Source organism: Cervus elaphus, chromosome 5 (assembly GCF_910594005.1).
Source record: "Cervus elaphus chromosome 5, mCerEla1.1, whole genome shotgun sequence".
Lineage (NCBI taxonomy): Eukaryota > Metazoa > Chordata > Mammalia > Artiodactyla > Cervidae > Cervus > Cervus elaphus.
This window is the reverse complement of record NC_057819.1, coordinates 103,390,604-103,414,735: the sequence shown is the minus strand read 5'-3', so window position 1 is coordinate 103,414,735 and position 24,132 is coordinate 103,390,604. Positions and strand designations below refer to the sequence as shown.

The window sequence follows — 24,132 nt, the reverse complement described above, 5'->3', positions numbered from 1 at the left end:
GACCGTTGGTCAGTAAGTGGGAGAGACCTGTTCTCTGCGGCCACTGGCTTCCTCCTGTGAATGGTCAGAGACTAGAGCCAGTGACCGTATTTCATGTATACGACCCCCCTTCAAGGATCACAGCCTTGCTGTGGTGGAAGGGGCTTGTGTAACTCAATGAGACACGTGGTGCAGAGCCATCTAAGATGGACAGGTCATAGTAGAGAGTTCTGATAAAACCTGGTCCACCGGAAGAGTGAATGGCAAACCACTCCAGTATTCTTGCCTTGAGAACTCCATGAACAGTATATATTAAACATGCATTATTTTTTTCCAAAGTTATTATTTTATTTAATCCTCCTGTAATCCATTAGAGGTAAACCAGACCATTTTTGTTTATTTTTTTTTTATCAAAGTATAGTTGCTATTGGAGAAGGAAATGGCAACTCACTCCAGTATTCTTGCTTGGAGAATCCCATGGATGGAAGAGCCTGGCAGGCTACAGTCCATGGGGTCGCAAGAGCCGGACATGACTTAGCGACTAAACCACCATATTTGCTATGCAATATTATTTGTTACAAGGTGCACAATATAGTGACCAGCCTGAAAGGCAGGTATGCATGAGTCCATTCATACAACATTCTGGAAAAGGTAAAACTACACGGATGGACAATCCTTTATCAGTCCCCCTGGACCATGGGGGAAAGAGGCAGCAGCCGATTACAAAGGGGACACCTAGGGGGATGTTTAAGGGTCGTTATGTATGGCTCTCCAGTGGCGACTAAACAACACATATATCTGTGTCAATGGGAATTTGCTGTATTACTCAGGGAACTCAAATGGGGGCTCTGTGACAGGTTGAAGGGTGGGATGGGGAGGGAGATGGGAGGGGAGTGGGGAGGGAGGGGACATGGGTGTACCTATGGTTGATTCTTGTTGATGTTTGACAGAAAATCACAAAATTCTGTAAAGCGATTATCCTTTAATTAAAATTTTTTCTAAAAATAAAAAAAAAAACCCACCCATCAAACTTAATGACACAAAAAGTGAACTTTAATGTATGAAAATCAAAAATAAAAATTTTTAAGCAACACATCAGATTGGAGTCAGAGAATCAATGTATAGCATAACCTCACTGAAGGGGCTGGGGGAAAAGGGTGGGCATAAGTAAGCTTGGAAAACAGGCTTCTTTTTTTTTTTACATTTTAAAAAATTTAAGTATAATTGCTTTAGAATGTTGTGTTGGTCTCTGCTGTACAATGAAGTGAATCAGCCATAAGTGTACATATATCCCCTCCCTGTTGAACCACCCCCGCCATCCCACCCCTCTAGGTCATCACAGCACCAAGCTGAGCTGCCGTGCTAGACAGCAGTTCCCCCTAGCTATGTTTTACACCTGATAGTGTATAGACGTCAATGCTACTCTCCCAATTCATTTCATCTCCCCTTCCCCCACTGTGTCCACACGTCCAGTCTCTACATCTGCATCTATTCCTGCCCTGCAAACAGGAAACAGTCTTCTGACTGAAAACTGGGAGGCTAAGACAGAAACAACTGTATACAAACACCACACTTCAGTTGGGGACGTGGTTTCTCCTGGTTAATGCTGGCTACCAACTCTGAAATTGTGTTCCATGTCTACTGGGCTAGACAAGCCAGTCAGTGGATGGTGACTGGCTGGAGCCCATTTTCCCACTGTTGGAGAGGGAATGTCTAAAAAGGCAAGGGAACCAAGCTAGAATGAAACCAGTTGAGCTGCAGTGGAGTTGGTGACACTGCTGTGAACTCAGCTGAGCTTGAGAGAGATACAGATGGATGCATTTGGAATTGATTCCAGATCTGTGTGTCTCCAGATCTGTGTATCTCCAGATCTGTGTGTCTCCAGAGTGCTTACTTCTTCTTCTTCTTTTTTTTTTTTTTTTTTTTGCTGTTAGTAGTTTTTATTTCCACTGCTTTTAAGATAGCAAACCTAGGAGTTAACTAACCTAACTGAGAAAAGACATATTTGGGACTTCTAAATACTATTTCAACTTGAAAATACTGTTTCATTGCATTTGTTATTGATAACATATCTTAAGTGTCTACCTCCATCTTAAACCTAGAACTCAGAACAAATGCAGAATAGATGATTTTAACCTTCAGCTTTAAATATCATTTGGTTTTCTTCTGTCTTCCTACTTGAACACTTTCTGTAAAGTGAGGGCCTTGTTACTGCATTTTAAATATGCCTTACACCGTGCAAAAAAATTATAGTAAAAATATTTTTTAAAAAAGAAAATAAACAATCCATATCTTATATCCTGTGAAAACTCAGTCTTGGCATTGCCATGGTAACAGGACTTTTAAAGGGAGTTAACTGAAATGCAATTGCACGTGTTATTTCTTTGTGATTCATACTTCATAAAAATGCAAACACAACACTAACACATGTTTTGCCTTAATGTTTTATATCACCCTTTAGTCTTACGTGGAATTTTTTATGTTAAAATGACTGAAGACATTTTTAAAAATTGAAGTACAGTTGATTATGAAGTTGTATGAGTTTCAGACATATAGCTCAGTTATACATGCATAAGTATTCTTAGCACAGGAAACTATTCATTATTTTGTAATAACCTATAAGGGCAAAGAATCTGAAAAAGATTACAGGTATTTCTTAGCTCTGCCCACTGAGAGATCTTAGAGGCTGTTAACACCAGAGTAGCCATGAGCACACAAAGTACCCAGTTATTCTTCTCCAGTAAAGGAACCAAGGCTCCTTGGGGGAAAATAGCAGATCCCAGGGCATCTTGTAGAGCCAGAAAATACTTTAAAAAAAAAGAAAGAAAGAAAACAAAGGACAAGGACACAGGAGCCATATTGAAAAATCTCCCAATGGCCAAAGCTGGAACAATTTGATAACAAAATAATGTAAAGATTTTATTATAACCCTCCAACTAAAATAATGATCCATGAGTCCATGCTGGTCTTAATAAGTGAATAAACAAACAAATAAATGAGAAGAGACATCTCTTTTTGCAGAAGAATTACAATAATTTATGCAGATACTGCCTCCTTAAAGGGGTAATGTGCTTTCACATGCAAAGGCAGGTGACTTAGTGGAGGAACCTGGCAGGGGCTTCTTTGGCCAGATGATCAAAGTTGACATCACCAGCGATGTCTCACTGATAATATGTGGCTCTGATACATGATGAGAAGAGTGCTTTACCTCTGTAGCATCCTTTCCAAAAGCCCATTGTTGTTGTTTAGTCAAGTTCAACTCTTTTGCAACCCCATGGACTATAGCCCACCCAGGCTCCTCTGTCCATGGGATTCTCCAGGCAAGAATACTGGTGTAGGTTGCCATTTCCTGGATCTTCCTGACCCAGGGATCGAACTAGAGTCTCCTGCATTTGCAGGTGGCTTCTTTATCACTGAGCCACCTTGGAAGCCCCCCAAAGTCTATAATCCCAGTCTAACAGTGAGGGAAAAAACAAACAAATGAACAAACATAAAACAGACAGACTCCAGTTGAGGAAAATCCAGCTAAATACCTGACTGATACTCTTTAAAACTATCATGGTCACAAGAAACAAAGAAAGACTAAGAAATTTTTGAAAATGAAAAGAAATTGAAGAGAAATCTGTAAGTAGATGTTACATGGTAACCTGGAGCAGAAAAAAGGCTGTTAGTTGAAAAATAGATGAAATCTGAATAAAGTCTGAGTTTAGTTCACAACAACGTTCCAGTGTTGGTTTCTTGGCTGTGACAAATGTAAGATGTTAACAGTAAAGGAAAGTGGGTCAAGGGCATAGGGAATTTGTACCTTCTTTGTGACTTTTCTATACATCTGAAACTATTCTAAATAAAAGAATGGGTTAAAATATCATTTTCAAAATACCCCCAAAGGTTTAATACAAGATGTGAGAGATTGCTACCAGGAAAACTATAAAACACTGTTAAGCAGGAAATTACATTCAATATCCTGAGATAAACCACAATGGAAAAGAATATTAAAAAGAATTTATATATATATATGGGCTTCTCTGGCGGCTCAGATGGTAAGGAATCTGCCTCTAATGCAGGAGACCCAGGTTGATTCCTGGGTCAGGAAGATCTCCTGGAAGAGAAAATGGCAACCCACTCCAGTATTCTTGCCTGGAGAATCTCACAGACACAGAAGCCTGGCAGGCTATAGTTCATGGGATCACAAAGAGCTGGATATGAGTGAGTGATTAAAATAAAATAAATTTTAAAAATATATAAAACTGCATCACTTTGCTTTACAGCAGAAATTTAAGAATTAAGACATTATAAATCATCTGTACTTCAATAAGATAAAATAAAATATAAAATATTGCTAAGAAGCATTAAACATAATCTAAGTGACTAGAAAGATATTGTATACTTGGATAGAAAGGCTCAATATTGGTAACATGGCAATTCTCCCAAACCTAGTTTGTATATCTGAAAACACTTAAAAAAATATTTGTAGAAATTAAGGCAACTCTAAAATTTCTATGTGTGTGTGTATATGCTCAGTAGTGTAGGCCTCTTTGAGGCCCCATGGGCTGCAGCCCTCCAGGTTCCTCTGTCTGTGAGATTTCCCAGGTAAGAATACTGGAGTGGGTTGCCATTTCCTTCTCCAGGGGATCTTCCCGACCCAGGGATCAAACCCACATCTCTGGTATCTCCTGCATTGGCAGGTGGATTCTTTACCATAAGCACCACCTGGGAAGCCCCCAGATTTTTGTGGACATGCCAAATTATCCAAAACAGTTATAAAAAAATGGAGAGTTGCAGCATTTATTCCACTCTTCAAGATTCTACTCTTGATGACAATCAAGACAGCACAGTAGTATTAAAAGGATTGACAGATGAAGCAGAACTGATAGCCCACAAATAGGTCCATGTACACAGTCAAACAGTTTTTGACAAAAAGGCCAAAGCAATTCAATGAAAAAGGAAAGTTTCTTCAACAAATGAGGCTGAAACAAGCAAACTTTTGTATTATAAAAAAATACCTTAATCCCTATCTCACAACATTATCACAAATTAGTATAAGATGGATCACAGATCTGAAGGTAAAAACTGGAACTCTGAAGCTTCTTTTAAAAAAAAAAAAAAGGTAAAAAATCTCTTCAACCTAGAGATAGAAAGATTTCTTAGAGAGAACACAGAAAACACTAACCATTAAAGAATGATAAATTGGACTTCACCAAAATTTAAACCTTAGCCTCATCAAAGAAACAATTAAGAAAATTAATGGTCAGGCCACAGATTGGAAGAAAATATTCACAACACATATATTTCACTAAGGGTCTGTATCCACAATATATAAAAGCTTTTACAGCTCAATAATAAAACACAAATGACCTCATAAAAATGGGCAAAAGATTTGAACAGATACTGAAAAAAATAAGACAAGAGGATGGAAAAAGGTGCATGAAAAAGTTCTCTTAAGACTGTTAGTGATTTGGAAAATGCTAACAAAAACCACAACAAGATGGTACCACACAACCAGTAAAATGGCTGAAACAGAAATAATTGATCACACCCAATGCTAAAGAGGATGCGGAGCAAGTGGGATTCTCCTGCATGGCTGGTGGGAGAGTCAAATCATACTGTCACTAAAATTTGTATGGGAGTTTCTTAGAAACATACCCCTACCTTATGAGCTAAAAATCTCATTTCTAGGTCTTTACCAAAAGCAATGAAAACATACATCCACAGAAAGCCTCGTCCAAGGATATTCAAAGCAACTTTATTCCCAGTAGCCCTAGACTTGAAACTGCTCACCGTCATCAATCAAGAACGGAATCATCATATAATGGAATATTACTCAGTAGTAAGACGGAATGAGCTATCGATGACACTTATGTATGAATCTTAAAAACATTATGCTGAGTGGAAAGCCAGATGAGTGGTTCCTTCTGAGGACGAGTGACTGGGAAGGGGCAGTCGGGCTCCTCTGGAGTAAAACAAACAAACGACATCTTGGGACGAGTAAGGGTCACTCAGCTGTATACGTTTGTCAAAAGAGACTGAAATTATATGGACTTTATGTGAATTATACTTCATTTTAAAAAACTGACACAAACTAGGTATTGTTGGTCCAGTGGCTAAGACTCCGTGCTCCCAGTACAGGGGGTCTGGGTTCAATCCCTGGTCAGGGAACTAGATCCCACATGCTATAGCTAAGACCTGGTGCAGCCAAATCCATGGGAGGTGAAGCACCCATGAATGAGATTAACACCCTTTTGAATGAGACTCTAGAGAGCTCCCCAGCCCCTGACTCCCGGGTAAGGATACAACAAGACATCCCCAACTTAGATGCAGTCCCTCACCCAACCCTGCTGGCACCCTGATCCCAGACTTCCAGCCTCCAGAACTATGAGAAGTGTCTCATGTTCACAAGCTGCCAAGTCTGAGGTATTTTGCGATAGTGGCCTGAATGGACTAAGACACTTGGATGAGCCATTTCCTCTCTCATCTTCAATGGAAGGTCACTTGCTTACACTTCTCATGGGGTGATTATGAATAGCAGTGTGGGTAAACACTCGTTAGAACTAGCACAAGTTCTCCTTCAGTATAATTCAACAAATTCCACGGCTGGTTTACCTTGACGAATAAACACTCTTCATCGTAGCCTGATACCATTTCTTAGCAGCATGCCTGAGCCTCACAGATGCTTCTGGAGGGACAGGTCATAAAATAATGTAGCAACCCCATGTGGAGAAACAAAATGTGGCATTGCTCTGCCTATTCCATGTCACATTGAAAAGGGATCTGGTAGGAGCAGAGGAAATGTCTTGCTCAATTTCTTCTAATTACCCTCCTTTGTTGTTGTTCAGTCACTAAGCCACGTCTGACTCTTTGTGAGCTCATGGACTGCAGCATGCCAGGTCCTGTCCTTCACTATCTCCTGGAGTTTGCTCAAACTCATGTCCATGATGCCATCTAACCATCTCATCCTTTGTTGCCCCCTTCTCCTCCTGCCCTCGATCTTTCCCAGCATCAGGGTCTTTTCCAATGGATCAGCTCTTCATATCAGGTGACCAAGTTATTGGAGCTTCAGCTTCAGCATCAGTCCTTCCAATGAATATTCAGGGTTGATTTCCTTTAGGATTGATTTGATCTTCATGCTGCCCAAGGTACTATTAAGTGTCTTCTCTAGCACCATAGTTAGAAAGCATCAAAGTTTTACTTTCTTTAGCATTCATTTTTCATTGCTGCAAAACAAATGACCACACCCTCAATGGTACATTTATTTCATGGTTTCTGTCAGGTAGGAATCTGGGCACATCTAGCTGTGAACTTTGCTCAGGCTTACAAGGTAATAATCAAAGTATCTGTCAGCCAACATTCTCATCTGGCAGCTTAACTGGGAAGAATCTGCTTTTGAACGCACTCTGAATTTTGGCAGAATTTTGTGGGCTGCTGAAGACTCTCTCAAATGATAAATCACCTCCTATCTTTTTGTACCTCTCATGTTCCATGTATTCAGTTCAGTTCAGTCACTCAGTGTCCGACTCTGCGACCCCATGGACTGCAGCACGCCAGGCTTTCCTGTCCGTCACCAACCCCCAGAGCTTGCTCAAACATGTCCATTGAATCAGTGATGTCACCCAACCATCTCATCCTCTGTCATCCCCTTCTCCTCCCACCTGCAATCTTTCCCAGCATCAGGGTCTTTTCTAATGAGTCAGTTCTTTGCATCAGTTGGCCAAAGTATTGGAGTTTCAGCTTCAGCATCAGTCTTTCCAATGAATATTCAGGACTGATTTCCTTGAGGATTGACTGATTGGATCTCTTTGCAGTCCAAGGGACTCTCAAGAGTCTTCTCCAGCACCACAGTTCAAAAGCATCAATTTTTCAGCACTCAGCTTTCTTTATAGTCCAACTTTTGCATCCATATGTGACTACCAGTAAAACCATATCTTTGACTAGATGGACCTTTGTTGGCAAAGTAATGTCTCTGCTTTTTAATATGCTGTCTAGGTTGATTATAGCTTTTCTTCCAAGGAGCATCTTTCAATTTCATGGCTGCAGTCACCATCTGCAGTGATTTTGGAGCCCCCCTAAATAAAGTCTCTCACTGTTTCCATTATTTCCCCATGTATTTGCCATGAAGTGATGGGACCGGATGTCATAATCTTAGTTTTCTGAATGTTGAGCTTTAAGCCAGCTTTTTCACTCTCCTTGTTCACATTCAATAAGAGGCTTTTAACTTCTTCGCTTTCTGCCATAAGGGTGGTGTCATCTGCATATCTGAGGTTATTGATATTTCTCCCAACAATCTTGATTTCAGCTTGTGCTTCATCCAGTCTGGCATTTCGCATGATGTACTCTGCATGTAAGTTAAACAAACAGGATGACAATATACAACCTTGACGTGCTCCTTTCCCAATTTGGAACCAGTCTGATGTTCCATTGTCCAGTTCTAACTGTTGCTTCTTGACCTGCATACAGATTTCTCAAGAGGCAGGTAAGGTGGTCTGGTATTCCCATCTCTTGAAGAATCTTCCACAGTTTGTTGTGATCCACACAGTCAAAGGCTTTGGCATAGTCAATAATGCAGCAGCAGATGTTTTTCTGGAACTCTCTTGCTTTCTTGATGATCCAATGGATGTTGGCAACTTAATATATGGTTCCTCTGCCTTTCCTGAATCCAGCTTGAACATCTGGAAGTTCACGGTTCACATACTGTTGAAGCTGGGCTTGGAGAATTTTGAGCATTACTTTGCTAGTGTGTGAGATGAGTGCAATTGTGCAGTAGTTTGAACATTTTTTGGCATCGCTTTTTTTGGTATTGGAATAAAAACTGACCTTTTCCAGTCCTGTGGCTACTGCTGGGTTTTCCAAATTTTCTGGCATATTGAGTGCAGCACTTTCACAGCATCATCTTTTAGGATCTGAAATAGCTCAACTGGAATTCCATCACCTCTACTAGCTTTGTTCGTAGTGATGCTTCCTAAGGCCCACTTGACTTCACATTCCAGGATATCTGGCTCTAGGTGAGTGATCACACCATCATGATTATCTGGGTCATGAAGATCTTTTTTGTGTAGTTCTTCTATGTATTCTGGCCACCTCTTCTTAATATCTTGTGCTTCTGTTAGGTCCATACCATTTCTGCCCTTTATTGTGCCCATCTTTGCATGAAAATTTCCCTTGGTATCTCTAATTTTCTTGAAGAGATCTCTAGTCTTTCCCTTTCTTTTGCTTTCTTCTATTTTTTGCATTGATCACTTAGGAAGCCTTTCTTATCTCTCCTTACTATTATTTGGAACTCTGAATTCAAATGGGTGTATCTTTCCTTTTCTCCTTTGCCTTTAGCTTTTCTTCTTTTCTCAGTTATTAGTAAGGCCTCTTCAGACAACCATTTTGCTTTTTTGCATTTCTTTCTCCTGAGGATGGTCTTGATCCCTGCTTCCTGTTCAATGTCATAAACTTCCGTCCATAGTTCTTCAGGCACTCTGTCTATCAGCTCTAATCCCTTGAATCTATTTGTCACTTCCACTGCATAATCATAAGGGTTTCGATTTAGGTCATACCGAAATGGTCTACTGGTTTTCCCTACTTTCTTCAATTTCAGTCTGAATTTGGCAATAAAGAGTTCATGATCTGAGCTACAGTCAGCTCCTGGTCTTATTTTTGCTGACTCTATAGAGCTTCTCCATCTTTGGCTACAAAGAATATAATCAATCTGATTTTGGTATTGACCAGCTGGTAATGTCCATGTGTAGAGTCGTCTCTTATGTTGTTGGAAGAGGGTGTTTGCTATGACCAATGCATTCTCTTGGCAAAACTCTGTTAGCCTTTGCCCTGCTTCATTTTATACTCCAATGCTAAACTTGCCTATTACTCCAGGTATCTCTTGACTTCCTACTTTTGCATTCCAGTCCCCTATGATGAAAAGGACATCTTTTTTGGGTGTTAGTTCTAGAAGGTGTTGTAGGTCTTCATAGAATTGTTCAACTTCAGCTTCTTCAGCATTACTGGTTAGGGCATAGACTTGGATTACTGTGATATTGAATGGTTTGCCTTGGAAATGAACAGAGATGAGTCTATCACTTTTGAGATTGCATCCAAGTACTGCATTTCAGACTCTTTCATTGACTATGGGATTCTTGTCCACAATAGTAGAAATAATGGTCATCTGAGTTAAATTCGCCCATTCCAGTCTATTTTAGTTCACTGATTCCTAAAATGTTGATGTTCATTCTTGTCATTTCTTGTTTTACCACTTTCAATTTACCTTGCTTCGTGGACTAACATTCCAGATTCCTATGCAACATTGTTCTTTGCAGCATCGGACTTTACTTCCATCACCAGTCACATCCACACCTGGGTGCTGTTTTTGCCTTGGCTCTGCCTCTTCATTCTTTCTGGAGTTACTTCTCCACTATTGTCCAGTAGCATGTTGGGCATCTACTGACCTGGGGAATTCATCTTTCAGTGTCATATCTTTTTGCCTTTTCATACTGTTCATGGGGTTCTCAAGGCAAGCATACTGAAGTGGTTTGCCATTCCCTTCTCCAGTAGACCACGTTTTGTCAGAGCTCTCCACCATGACCCATCCATCTTGGGTGGCCCTACACAGCATGGCTCATAGTTTCATTGAGTTAGACAAAGCTGTGGTCCATGTGATCAGTTTGATTCATTTTCTGTGACTGTGGTTTTCATTCTGTCCACCCTGTTCATTTCATTCTGTCCATTCCATGTATTAGGTGCTCAATTAAAATGAAATGAATGATCAAACAAATGTTTCCCCCCTCATCAAGACTTCCATCTTTCCTGGGTATGAAAGAGAGAAATAAACCTTTCTGTCTCTTCTTTGGGCTTCCCAGGTAGTGCTAGTTAAGAATCTGCCTGCCAGTGAAGGAGACACAAGAGATGCGGGTTTGATCCCTGGTTCGGGAAGATCCCCTGGGGTAGGAAATGGCAACCCACTCCCATATCCTTGCTCGGAGAATCCCATGGACAGAGGAGCCTAGCAGGCTACAGTGCATGGGGCCCCAGAGAGTCTTACACAACTGAGCACACAGGCAGTGTCTCTTCCTCTCAATGCCCCTGCCACCTCTATGCATGATAATATTAAGGACCAGAAAACAAAGAGTGAAAACCTATCCAGACTCTGGGAAATAAATCAAGTGCAAGGAAGGGTGTAAGTAGAAACATTCACATAATGCATCAAACAGAATGAGCAAGAACAAAAGTACTATGTAAAGTGACTTGGGTGAGAAATACATTTACAGTTATTTTAGCATTTCACAGATATTTCATCCTCTGCGTGCACTTTCATCTCTCTCTTTTTTCTTGTTTAATTACGCAAGCATTTGCATTAACCCTAGGTGTAAACTCAATTCTGCCTGGAGAGCCCAGCTACTGTTTAGCATGCCTTGGCCGGTGTAAAGACAATGAAAAGTAATGAGTCTGGTCCTCAGAGATGTGCAGACAGGGACCCAACCCCTATCCTCTGTAACTTCCAGGAATGCCCTCCCTCCTTCCGGCAGGGCCCCAGAGCCGGCCCGGGAGCTGTTCTAAAGGACTGTACCAAATTCCAAGGGCGGAAAGGAAACCACAGATATCAGAGTTGAGCTCTTCAATTAGCTGCCTCTCCATCACCTTTTGATCCCAGGATCCTGACACTGCCTGCAGCCCCGCCAGAGCCCCATTGTCTGGCTTAGCAACACTCCACTCCTCCCCTCCCAGCCTCTGACTGACAACATTTTCATTACAGTACTTTTAACGCTCTAGCAAATTCCTCAGTTGCGGTTAGGACACCAGACTATTTAGACAGAGTCCACAAACTGTTTGGACTGCAGGGGAGGTTCTGGCATTTGCCTTTTCAAATGGGTTCAGATGGCAGAGGACCTAATGTTTGCAGGAGGATCTACAAATGGGCTTTGCTAATTAAAACATCATCCACAAGGCAATCTGGAAAATCAAGATGCTCAAAAACCATGGATGGTGTTAGCACTCCAGCAGAGGTTTTTAAATAAAATCACATCATACATCATCTGATTTTGCCACAGAGAAGGGGAAAAAAAAAAAAAGCCCGACTCATAGATGTGCTGTGGCAACAAGGGAATTATTAGGAACTTCAGGCAAACAGTACACTCTGTGGCTTCCCTGGTAGCTCAGTTGGTAAAGAATCTGCCTGCAATGCAGGAGACCCTGGTTCAATTCCTGGGTGGGTAAGATCCCCTGGAGAAGGGAATAGCTACCCACTCCAGTATTCTTGGGCTTCCCTGGTGGCTTAGCTGGTTAAGAATCTGCTTGCAATGTGGGAGACCTGGGTTTGATCCCTGGGTTGGGAAGAACCCCTAAGAAGGGAAAGGCTACCCACTCCAATATTCTGGCTTGGAGAATTCCTTGGACTATTCCATGGGGTTGCAAAGAGTTGGACATGACTGAATGGCTTTCACTTTCTTTCTTTTTCTTGGTACACTCTGTTGATCCCAGACCCAAGAAGGCCAACATTGTTTGTAGGTTTGTCTCATTAGTCTTGTTTGGTTAAGAGGATTTTAGATGCTCCAAAGACTGTCCAGGCCTGGAATGAGGCAGTTGAGTACTTGAAATGAAGTACTCATTCATTTCAATGAATGAGTTTAATTTTTTGTTTTACTGAATGTTAATTTCAGTGCAAAAAAACTCTATTCAATTCAGTTCTTGGAAAATCCTTAAATATATCTTGATAAAACTTGAGTATGTGAATCTACTTTTTCAACTGCAAATTTTATAAACACAAAATCAAGTATTTCTGGTGAAATTTATTAATCAGTCTGAAATGTGTAGGCCTTCCCTGGTGGCTCAGATGGTAAAGAATCTGCCTGCAATGCAGGAGACACAGGTTCAATCCTTGGGTTGGGAAGGTCCCCTGGAGAAGGGACTGGCTACCCACTCCAGTACTCTTGCCTGAAGAATTCCATGGACAGAGGAGCCTGGCAGGCTACAGCCCATGGGATTGCAAAGAGTCAGACAGGACTGAGTGACTAACACTTTTTTTCTCTGAGATGTGTGCTAAATATATAATACACTCCAGATTTTGAAGATTCCATATGAAAAATACATATAATATATTGAGATTTATTTTTGACAATAAAGAAATGATGTTGCAATTATAATATTTTAGATAAATTGAGTTAAAGGAAATATATAATTAAAATGGATTTCATCTATTTCTTTCTCACTTAAAAGTGGTTACTAGGAAAATTTAAATTATAGGAGAGGCCCACACTACATTCCTATTGGATCACATTGCACTAAAACATTGCTACTCCCGTTGGCCTAAAAGGATAGGCAGTGCATACAGCACCATTTCTGTATCAGATATCTATAGACATCTTTAGATCATATGAGCTGGGTCCTCTAATGCTCTTGGCAATTTCAAACCTGTTGCCTAGAGTGATATGAAGACATCCATATTAAACTGAATTAATACATTAAGCAGAACATCAGAAACGCTGCCTTGATTTCACAGATGGACTACCGTGCTCCCTCACATACCTTTTTCATTACCAGTCCTGCCTTTTTGAACGTCTGCTGAGTGTGAGCAGGTGGTAGCACTCGGGTGCCTGCAGAATGCTGTGTTTCACTCAGATCCTTGAGCTGACTGCTTTATCTCATGTATGTGATTCTTTCCTTGAATATGTCATATTCAAGATTGTCTGGGCATTTCAAAGAAACTCTCCAGAATCCAAAAAGAAGATCAGTTTGATTTAGAATTTTAGAATTTAATTTTTAATTAGGATGCATGACGTGCTGGCGAGTAGGATCGTCTTCAAACAAAATCCCACAATTCCAGATGAAAGCATCCTATGTGCCTGAGTTTCTGAGTCATCCTCATCACTACTTTGGTGGCCCATTGTCACACCATGTGTCAGACTACAGGCTTTTATATTTTGGCTCAGGAATGCCCACAATGACTAGGCTGTAAATTCAAAGGGATTACAAAACACTGGTAAAGATTTTTAAGTCATACTCTTCTTCATCCATTTACCCCAAAGGAACATGAAACTTAGGTTTGTAGCTATCTGAATATAAATATGGAAACCTTTTTTAAACATAAAAGGTGTATAAATATGTGGGCACATTTATATGAATTTTGACTCTATAAATCAATAATGATAATGCCTCAATATGTTTTTTATATTTATTTCATTTATTTGTTTGGCTTTGCCAAGTTTTAGCTGTGGCATGTGGGATCTTTAGTTGTGGCGTGTGGACTTTTAGTTGCAGCACGTGGGATCTAGTTCGCTGACCGGGGATGGAACCCTGGTCCATCCCTGCATTAGTGAGGAGTCTTAGCCACTGGACCACCAGGGGAGTCCCTTAGTGAGTTTTATTTTCTTAATATTTATTTATTTTTTATTTGACTGTACTGGGTCTTAGTTGCTGCATATACGATCTAGTTCCCTGACCAGGGATCAAACCCTGGCTCCCTATGTTGGGAGCACAAGGTCTTACCCACTGAACCACCAGGGAAGTCCCTTAGTAAGTTTTAAAACATAGAAAGAATCGAGATGGAATGGAATCAGCAATGGGTAAGGAGTCAAGTACTTAGAGTGTCCTATGGGTTTTGCTCTTCTCAGTAGGAGGGTGAAAATATCAACTAATATTAGGTGTTTGATACATTATAAATATGTGACATATCCTCATATCCTTCATATTCTCATATCATATATATATATATGATATATATCTCATATCTCATAACCTCTGACTTTTATCTCCAAGGTAAGAGAAGAATGAAAGTGGAATATTAAAAAGTAACTTGAAAGAAGGCAAGAAGAAAGGGAAAAAAAAAAAAAAACAGATCGGAGGAACAGAAAGCACACAGAATAGAAAGTAAGATGGGAAAGTCACTCAGTTGTGGTATATTTGTCATATAACATTGTGTCAGGTTTAAGATGTGCATGTGATCTGATACATTTACATACTGCAGTATAATGGCAACTTGTAGTGTTAGCTAATGCCTCTACACATATAATGATCATTTCTTTTCATGGTGGGGATAGTTAAGATCAGGTCTCTCCACAATGATGTTTATAATATTGTTGTCTATAACCACTATAATGTACTTTAGAGCTCTAGAACTTATTTATCTGCCAGTTGCTAGTTTGTAGCCTTAATGTCTCTCCCATTCACCCATTCACAACCCCTGGTAACCACAAACCCACTCTGTTTTTACAAGTCTGGCATTTTTGGATTTCACATGTAAGTGATATCAAACAACATTTGCCTTTTTCTGCTTGACTTATCTCACTTAGCATATTGTTTTCAAGGTCCATCCATGTTGTTGCCAATGGCAGGCTTTCCTTCCTCCTCATGGCCGAGTAAGACTCCACCGTGCTTGTATGCCACATCTTCTAAACCCATTAATCGACAGGCTCTTAGATTGTCTCCATATCTTTGCTGCTGTGAATAATGTTGCAATAAATACGAGAGTGCATTTCTATCTTTTTAATATATATTTTTATTGAGGTATAGTTAATGTAAAATATTATATAAGTTTCAGGTGTACAACTTAGTGATTCACAATTTTTAAAGGTTATATTCCAATCACGGTTATTTTAAAATCTTATCTATCTTCCCTGTGTTACACTATATATTCTTGTAACTTATTTACTTTTAAAATTTATTTTTAATTGGAAGATAATTGCTTTGCAATGTTGTATCGGTTTCTGTTTGTAAGAACATGAATCAGCTGCAAGTAAACATCTATCTCCTCCCTGCTGAGCATCCCTCCCATCCCTCTAGGTTGTCACAGGTCACTAAGCTGAGCTCCCTGTGCTACACAGGAGTTCCCCACTAGCTAGCTACTTTTTACAAGGCAGTGTATTATGTCAGCGCTACTATCTCAACTCACCCTACCCGCTTTCTCCCACTGTGTCCACAGTCCGTTCTCTACATCTGTGACTCTATTTCAGGAGTGCAGATGTCTCTTTATATGGAGAAATGGAAATGCTAGATGATATCATAGTTCCATTTATTTGGGGCGGGAACCTCCATATTGTTTTCCATAGTAGCTGAGCCAACTTCAATGATGCCTAGACAGGAAAGGGTGTGAAATCTAGAACTGAGTGATTTATGCTGAAATGAGTTTCCTGAGAATTGACTAAGTTCTGTTTCTTGCCAGCAGAAGAGATAAGGTATTGAGATAGCAAGTAAGTGAACACAATAAATAAAGTTGCCCATCTCCAGTGGGGTTTCTTGGATGTCCAACTTTAGGAATCTGGACTCAGAGGGAAGAAGCATAGATGTGGTAGTCCAAGGTCATGGCTACATTGTAACAATCAGGATAAGGGGAGGAGTAGTGCAGGGTTAGTCGCTCAGTCCTGTCAGACTCTTTTTCTGATGCCAAGCTCCTCTAGTTCATGGGATTCTCCAGGCAAGAGTACTGGAATGGGTTGCCATTCCTTTCTCCAGGGGATCTTCCTGATCCAGAGATCAAGCCCAGGTCTACTGCACTGCAGGTGGATTCTTTACCATTTGAGCCACCAGGGAAGTCTCTAACATTGCAAGGTCATGGCTATGCTGTAACAGGATGTGCATGTGTGTTAGTTGCTCAGGGGTGTCCAACTCCTTGAGAATCCATGGACTGGAGTGCATCAGGCTTCTCTCTCCATGGGATTTTCCAGGCAAGAATACTAGAGTGGGTTTCCATTCCCTTCTCCAAGGGATCTTTCCAACCCAGGGATCCAACCTCAGTCTCGTGCATTGCAGGCAGATTCTTTACCACCTGAGTCACCAAGGAAGCCAGGATAAAGACCAAGAAATGGCACTTTGAGAAACACAGGCTGGGGTCATGGTCCTCGAATTGGGGTCCTGGAACTGTGTGTCTTGAAGGTTCACTCCTTCCCTACATCTTGTTGAGCTTGCCTCTGAGTTCCACTCAGGACATATTTAAGCTTACCATGTACGGGTGATCTTCATTGTCATTATTCCTTTCTAATTACTCTTTGATTCTACAGTTTTCTTGGCTCTTTCCTCATTTTCTTCCCCAAAGAAGACATTTTAAGTTCCCCCTAAATCTCATTGTAGTTTTTTTGAAATTGCTTTGGACTTACAGATTATTGAGGCAAAAACAGACGTCTTCTAAGAGGAAAGGGAAAAAGCTGGCTTAAAACTCAACATTCAGAAAACTAAGATTACAGCATCTGGTCCCATCACTTCATGGCAAATAGATGGGGAAACAGTGGAAACAGTGAGAGACTTTATTTTGGGGGGCCCCAAAATCACTGCAGATGGTGATTGCAGCCATGAAATTAAAAGACGCTTGCTCCTTGGAAAAAAAGTTATGACAAACCCTAGACAGCATGTTAAAAAGCAGACATAACTTTGCCAACAAAGGTCCATCTAGTCAAAGGTATGGTTTTTCCAGTAGTCTTGTACGGATGTGAGAGTTGGACTCTAAAGAAAGCTGGGCACTGAAGAATTCATGCTTTTGAACTGTGGGGTTAGAGAAGACTCTTGAGAGTCCCTTGGACAGCAAGGAGATCCAACCAGTCCATCCTAAAGGAAATCAATCCTGAATATTCATTGAAGGACTGATGCTGAAGCTGAAACTCCAGTACTTTGGCCACCTGATGCAAAGAACTAAGACCCTGATGCTGGGAAAGATTGCAGGTGGGAGGAGAAGGGGATGACAGAGGATGAGATGGTTGGAAGGCATCACCGACTCAATGGACATGAGTTTGACTTAGCTCCAGGAGTTGGTTATGGATAGGGAAACCTGGCGTGCTGCAGTCCGTGGGGTTGCAAAGAGTTGAACACGACTGAGTGACTGAACTAAACTGATCCTCCAAACAGGATCTGAGTTTCAATATACTTAAATCCCATTCTAAATTCTTCAGTGAACTTTTATGGTTTTTCTTCATCTGTACTTTTATTTTGGAGCATATTCCCGGGCAGTTTATATTTGAGGATTGTTTTAGTGATTAGGATCTTTTCCCACTGTACTTTCTAAATGCTTCTTGGTGATAAATTGGGAAAGCTATTGCCTTTTTTTCCTCTATATTTATTTTATTTCTCTGTTTTGATATTTGAGATTTTATTTGTGGCTTAATACATAATACTTAAAGTTCCATGTTCCCTGGAAAAGTGCATACTCTCTGTTTGTAGAAATATAGCTCAAAATGTACCTTTTAAATAAACTTACTCATTTTATTAATTTTTTCTACATCATCATTTACTACTTTGAGATAGGTATGTTTCTATAAATTTCTTCATGTATTTTTAAGAGTGTGAGTTTCACATTATTTGATCCACTGATTTTGGAACATAAAGGTTAATTGGTACTCTATTATCTTTTAGTTTTTACAATAAAAATGGTGGTCTTTGTTCATAGTTCCATTTGATGCTATATTAAATTCTATATAGCCTATTAATATTATAACTTTTCGTGTGTGTGTGTGTTTGCTATACTTTTTACCTGGATTCATTTTAGGTATGTCTTTAGTCAACAGTAGATAACTGGACTTGGTTTCATTACATATCAATTTCAGGATCTCTTTAATAACTGAATTTATCTCATTTGCAATCACTCTTCCAAGTACTATATTTGGTTTGTGTCTACTTTTCCTTTTCTGTTTTTGCTTCCTGAGCTCTCCTTTCTTTACTTTCTTTTTTTCCTAACAAAGTCAGCATTTTTTTTTCCACTTTGCTTTTCTCTGATGAATTACTTTTGAGTTTTCAAATGTTTTCTTTAAACTACAATTTGAAATTGTTATAATTAAGAAATGTAATTTGTCGGCCACTCTAATTTAAGCAAAATGTTTAACACACTTCCATTTCTTTTCCTCCATTCAGACTATGGCCCCTGTTAATGTAGTTTCATAGATGGAGATTATTCATATCACTCTATGTTAAAGTGTTTTATCTTCTTTTATGTGGAAAATTCTCATTTATAACACTTTTAGGACAAGTTTACAATTATTGGGCTTTCCTGGTGACTCAACAATAAAGAGTTCACCTGTAGTGTAGGTAACATGGGTTTGAGACACCAGTTTGACCCCTGGGTCAAAAAGATTCCCTGGAGAAGCAAATGGCAACCAACTCCAATATTCTTGCCTGGGAAATGCCATGGGTAGAGGAGCCTGGCAGGCTACAGTCCATGGGGTCACAAAAGTCGGACACAACTTAGCAACTAAACCACCACCACAATTACGATCATTTGGATCCCTCTTAATTTTACTTCTGCAGAAGGAAATGGCAACCCACTCCAGTACCCTTGCCTGGAAAATCCCATGAACGGAGGAGCCTGGTAGGCTACAGTCCATGGGGTCGCAAAGAGTCAGTCAGTGCAGATTGCTGATCATTTTTTATTGTTATTTTCCCAGCTTCAAACAATTAATTCTGATGCTAATTTCTATTGATGCTAATTGTTTCTTCAAGGGACATTTTCCCATGAAGCTTACATGGCTGATATTTTCTCACTTCTCCTATTTGAGGATGCATTTTTGTTACCTTCACATACAAAAGGCAGACTGACAAGGTATAAAATTCCTGATTCACAACCTTTTCTCTCAAAATTCTTATGAGGTCTCCACCACATTTTGGCATTTAGTGTTGCCCTAAAGAAGTCTGATACCAGCTTAATTCTTTCTTGTTTATCCATGGGTTACCTTTTCCTTATTATTTCCTTATATAGAAGCTTAATAAATTTTCTTCATTTAGGGAGTCAAACCGTTTTCTAGAGTATGTCTCAATGTGTAAAATTCACTCATACAGTGAACTTTATGCTGCAGAGACAACTCTTTCTTGGACTCAAGAAATATCCTATCATGTCATTTTCTATGTCTTTTGGGTGCAGGCTAGATGAGGACAAACAAACAAAACAAAAATCTTTATTTTCATGGAGCTAGTTATTATTAACAGTCCTGTAAGCAAAAAACTTAATAGAGGCGGAAGCCTCCACCATACCTGTACTAGTGTTATTACTGAAAGTGAAAGTGAAGTCATTCAGTCATGTCCGACTCTTTGCGACCCTGTGGACTGTAGTCTACCAGGCTCTTCCCTCCATGGGATTCTCCAGGCAAGAATACTGGAGTGGGTTGCCATTTCCTTCTCCAGGGGATCTTCCTGACCCAGGGATCGAACCCGGGTCTCCCGTATTGGAGGCAGATGCTTTAACCTCTGAGCCTCCAGGGAAGATAGTGTTATTACTACCTGATGTGTATTGAACACTTGCTACATACTGAGTTTTGTGTTAAGTTCTATATATGGTCTGTTTAATTCTCATGACGAGAATGGGAAGAAGATTCTGTTATCAATCAGATTTACAGATGGGGAGACTGGGCTGGGATTTGAACCCAGCCAAGTGAAGAATAAGGCAGCATTCAGTCTGGTCAGAAGAAACAGCTGTCTTGGAAAGCAAAGAGGTGGGTGAATTTGAGAAAGAGAAAACAAAACCTGTGGCTGAAGAATTGAGGGGCGAGTGGTAAAAAGTGAGCCTAAAGAGGAAGGTAGGCGTCAGATCATGCCCTTTCTGGGAAATGCACAAAGTTGGCTTCTGTGCCATTGTTTTGCTTTTTCGTGCCTTTGAGGCTAATTTTAATTCTACTACCATGTCTTTAATTTCTTGCAGACCTCCTACATCCCAGTTTCAACATCCTGAAAGCAATTCCATCTTCTCTTTCTTGAATTTCATTGCTCAGGCCCAAGTCCCCTTTTATCTCAGGCTCTCCTCTCTTTATGATACTATGTAGAGATTATGGCATCTTTAAGCAAGTTGAGAAACCCAAACAGTTGTCTGAATTTTTCACATGGGTTCGACATGAGATAATCTTCAGACTTCCCTCGATTCGTCATCTGAATGCTGTCCTTGTATGTTGTCCCAGAGTATTTTTTAAAACCACCCTAGTTTCAGACTTTGGGAGGAGATATTTCTCTCTTCATATCCTTGAACAAGATGAAACCTGCCCAGATTCCATTCTCATCTGAAGATTTAGAGGAGTGTTAAGGATGCAGGTCTTCTTATCTACCCACCGTGTGATGGTGAATCCATGTTTGACAACTAGAGCAGGTAGGATACTTTGATGTTGTAGCCTAATCCTGCTTCTCATCACACATTATTTTCTGTTCTTTAAGGCGGGGGTTGGGGGGAGCATCTTTTACCAGTTGGTTCTTGGATTTTTTTAAGCTGATGCAGGATTTGCACAAAAAAATCCCCCATATGTATAGTCCCTGAGAGTTCTCCCTGCTTTCATCTTCACTTGGATCAATTTCCTTTTAAAGACAGCACCTCTGGAGTCCCTTGGACAGCAAGGAGATTGAACCAGTCAATCCTAAAGGAAATCAACCCTGAATATTCATTGGAAGGACTGATACTGAAGTTGAAGCTCCAGTACTTTGGCCACCTGATTCAAAGAGCCAACTCATTGGAAAAGGCTTGATGTTGGGGAAGATTGAGGACAGGAGAAGAAGGGGACGACAGAGGTTGAAATAGTTGGATGGCATCACTGACTCAATGGACATGAATTTGAGCCAACTCCAGAAGTTAGTTAAGGATATGGAAGCCTGGCGTGCTGCAGTCCATGGGTTGCAAAGAGTCAGACACGACTTAGCGTCTGAACAACAACTGGTAACAGACAAGTCCACCCCCAGACTTCCCTGTGCTGCCCAGACACTTTTCTAGATTAAAAAAACACAAATCTTTACAGGGACACAGGTTGATAGGTGTGAAATTAGAAGAATGATTTTCTTGCCCTGTAGAAGCACACTTACAGGTGTGAGAGGGGCTCCGGCTCTGCTTTTTCATTAGTATTGATCAACAACATGTTCCTGAGACAAGATGCAGATGTGGGAGGGAAAGGGGGAATAAAAGCATCTTCTTGGTTTTTTGTTAAGGATAAAACTTTATAATTTTGGGTTGCCATAAACTGCAGCCTGAATGGGGTTTTACTCGGCCTGGCTCCCTGTACTTTACAATTAGGTCAGTTGCTATCAGAATCTGACATCTTTTCCTCTTGTTGATTTTAATTCTCAGTGTTACTCTGAATTATTCCCTTTATACAAGTATTCAGAGGAGCCTGCTGACCTTCTACCATGTTTTCAAAACTTTTATCTTTGGCCGCTCTGTGAATGCAGTGTAAGGTCTTCTCATTGTGGTGACTTCTCTTGTTTCAGAGCTTGGGCCTTAGGTCTCTAGGGCTCTTAGGCATCCCTCGGCATGTGGGATCCTAGTTCTTGGACCAGGGGCTGAACCCATTTCCCCCGCATTGGTAAGTGGATTCTTAACCACTGGACCATTAGGGAAGTTCCCTTCTACCATTTTTCATTTGTAACTTATTTTAGTAAAAATTTGAATTTGACGAAAGCACAAAGAAAGTTTTCTGGAGGATCATACCTAACTTCTAATCCTTTGTATTATTAAAAGGACCACTCCCCTCAAAAGAAAGGCAAAAGAAACCTTTCAGGTTTCAAGTATCAATCAATGTAACTTGAATTGGGAGTCTTTCTTGATGGTTATCTGATCAAAGGCAAAATTGACAGAGTATTTTTCCAGCCTACAAATTTATTAACTGTGAAAAAATGTAGAAATGGAATTTCTTAATCTTTGCAAATGTGGTTTATTCCTCCATTCTTTACTGCTAACTTTTGGAGTCAAATACTCAGTTTGGAGTGACACATCTTATTTTGTCTTTTCAGCCAGTGATGACCTCTGAAATCTGATCAGTATTATTGAATCTCTTACTTTACATGTAAGATTTTTAAAATAACATTTTCTATGTAACATGGGCTTCCCTTGTGGCTCAGTTGGTAAAGAATCCGACTGCAACTCGGGAGGCCTAGGTTTGATCCCTGGGTTGGGAAGATCCCCTGGAGAAGGGATAGACTACCCACTCCAGTATTCTGGCCTGGAGAATTCCATGGACTATACAGTCCATGGGGTCACAAAGAGTTGGACACAACTAAGCAACTTTCATATCATTTCATGTAACATTGCTTTTCTAACACCTTCACTTTTCTGCCTTAAGCTTCCTTCTTCACCTACCCCATTCTGGCTCCCTGGTTTATTTGCTTTTTTGATCCTGGGCTTTCTCTAAGACTTTTCTGTTGAAATCTGAAAGAATTAAGCAAGTGAGTCAGAAATCACTTCTTGTCAAGCACAGTGCCAGAAAACTAGCGGTTTTGTGTTCAGTGGGAAAGCATTTACCCTTTCTTCACTTCTTGCCACTTGAAAGGAAATCCATCTCTTTCTCCTCTTTGAATTTAATTCCCCAATCTCTATTCCAAAATAGAAAAAGATCAGGAAGAACATACAAATGTTGGACATCCAGTCTCGGCCACATATCATATTTATCACCTTTAATGTCCCCTTAATGTCTTTGTGTATTGCCTTCCTAACTGAGCTATGACTCTGCTAGTAAAAATTATGTGACTCATGTCCAAGTCCACATTTAGCAAAATTTCTAAAGCTTTGTTAGTGTGCAAGGCAATGAATATGAAATGAGGTCTGTGTTCTTTATTTGGATTAAGTTTAAAGCTTTTCAAATAACACCATCTGAAAATGTCAGTATGACAGAGCCGCTATCCCTATGTGGGGCCGGGGGCGGGGGGAACATACCCATGGGGTGCAGGACCGAGGAGGGAGATCCACTGTTTATCTTACTATCTTATAGCGCTCTTATACGTGCTGCCACACGGCATTTTATGTATGAATGAAGTAAAGTTACAGATAAACATCAGGGGAAATTTTCAGATGGAGAACAATCTGGTTTAATCGTTAAGTCATGTCCAACTCTTGCTTTACATGTAAGATTTTTCTTGCATTCCCAAGGACTATAGCCCACCAGGCTCCTCTGTCCATGGGATTCTCCAGGCAAGAATACTGGGGTGGGTTGAACGATCTAGAGAAGGCTCAAATGATAGTAATTAGTATGAGACAGTGTGGGTCAGGGGCCAAAAAATTCTGGTCCAAGGGCCAAGTTGGGCCTATTTTTGTAAATAAAGTTTTATTGGAACACAGCCATGCTTTTCATTTACATATTGTTTTCTGGCTGCTTTCCTATTACAAGGCAGGGTTGAGTATAGTGGTGACAGAGACTGTGTGACCCACACTGCCTAAAGTATTTACCATGTATCTCTTCAAAGAAAAAGCTTACCAACCCTGGTGTAGAAGATTGCAGGTTTCTACCCAGAATCTATTCTTCTCTCTTTCTT

General features: G+C 40.3%; 1 long non-coding RNA gene across 6 annotated transcripts in view; it reads left to right on the top strand.

Moving 5' to 3' along the window:
• LOC122694752 overlaps positions 1-24,132 on the top strand; it is a 52,135-nt gene that overhangs the window by 14,848 nt on the left and 13,155 nt on the right. For 5 of the 6 annotated variants that reach the window (XR_006341236.1, XR_006341233.1, XR_006341234.1 and 2 more), the window contains one exon: positions 14,704-14,814. The exons of the other annotated variant lie outside the window; for it this stretch is intronic. This is a non-coding gene — a long non-coding RNA (uncharacterized LOC122694752). The remainder of the gene's footprint in view (positions 1-14,703; positions 14,815-24,132) is intronic. 6 annotated transcript variants of the gene reach the window in all.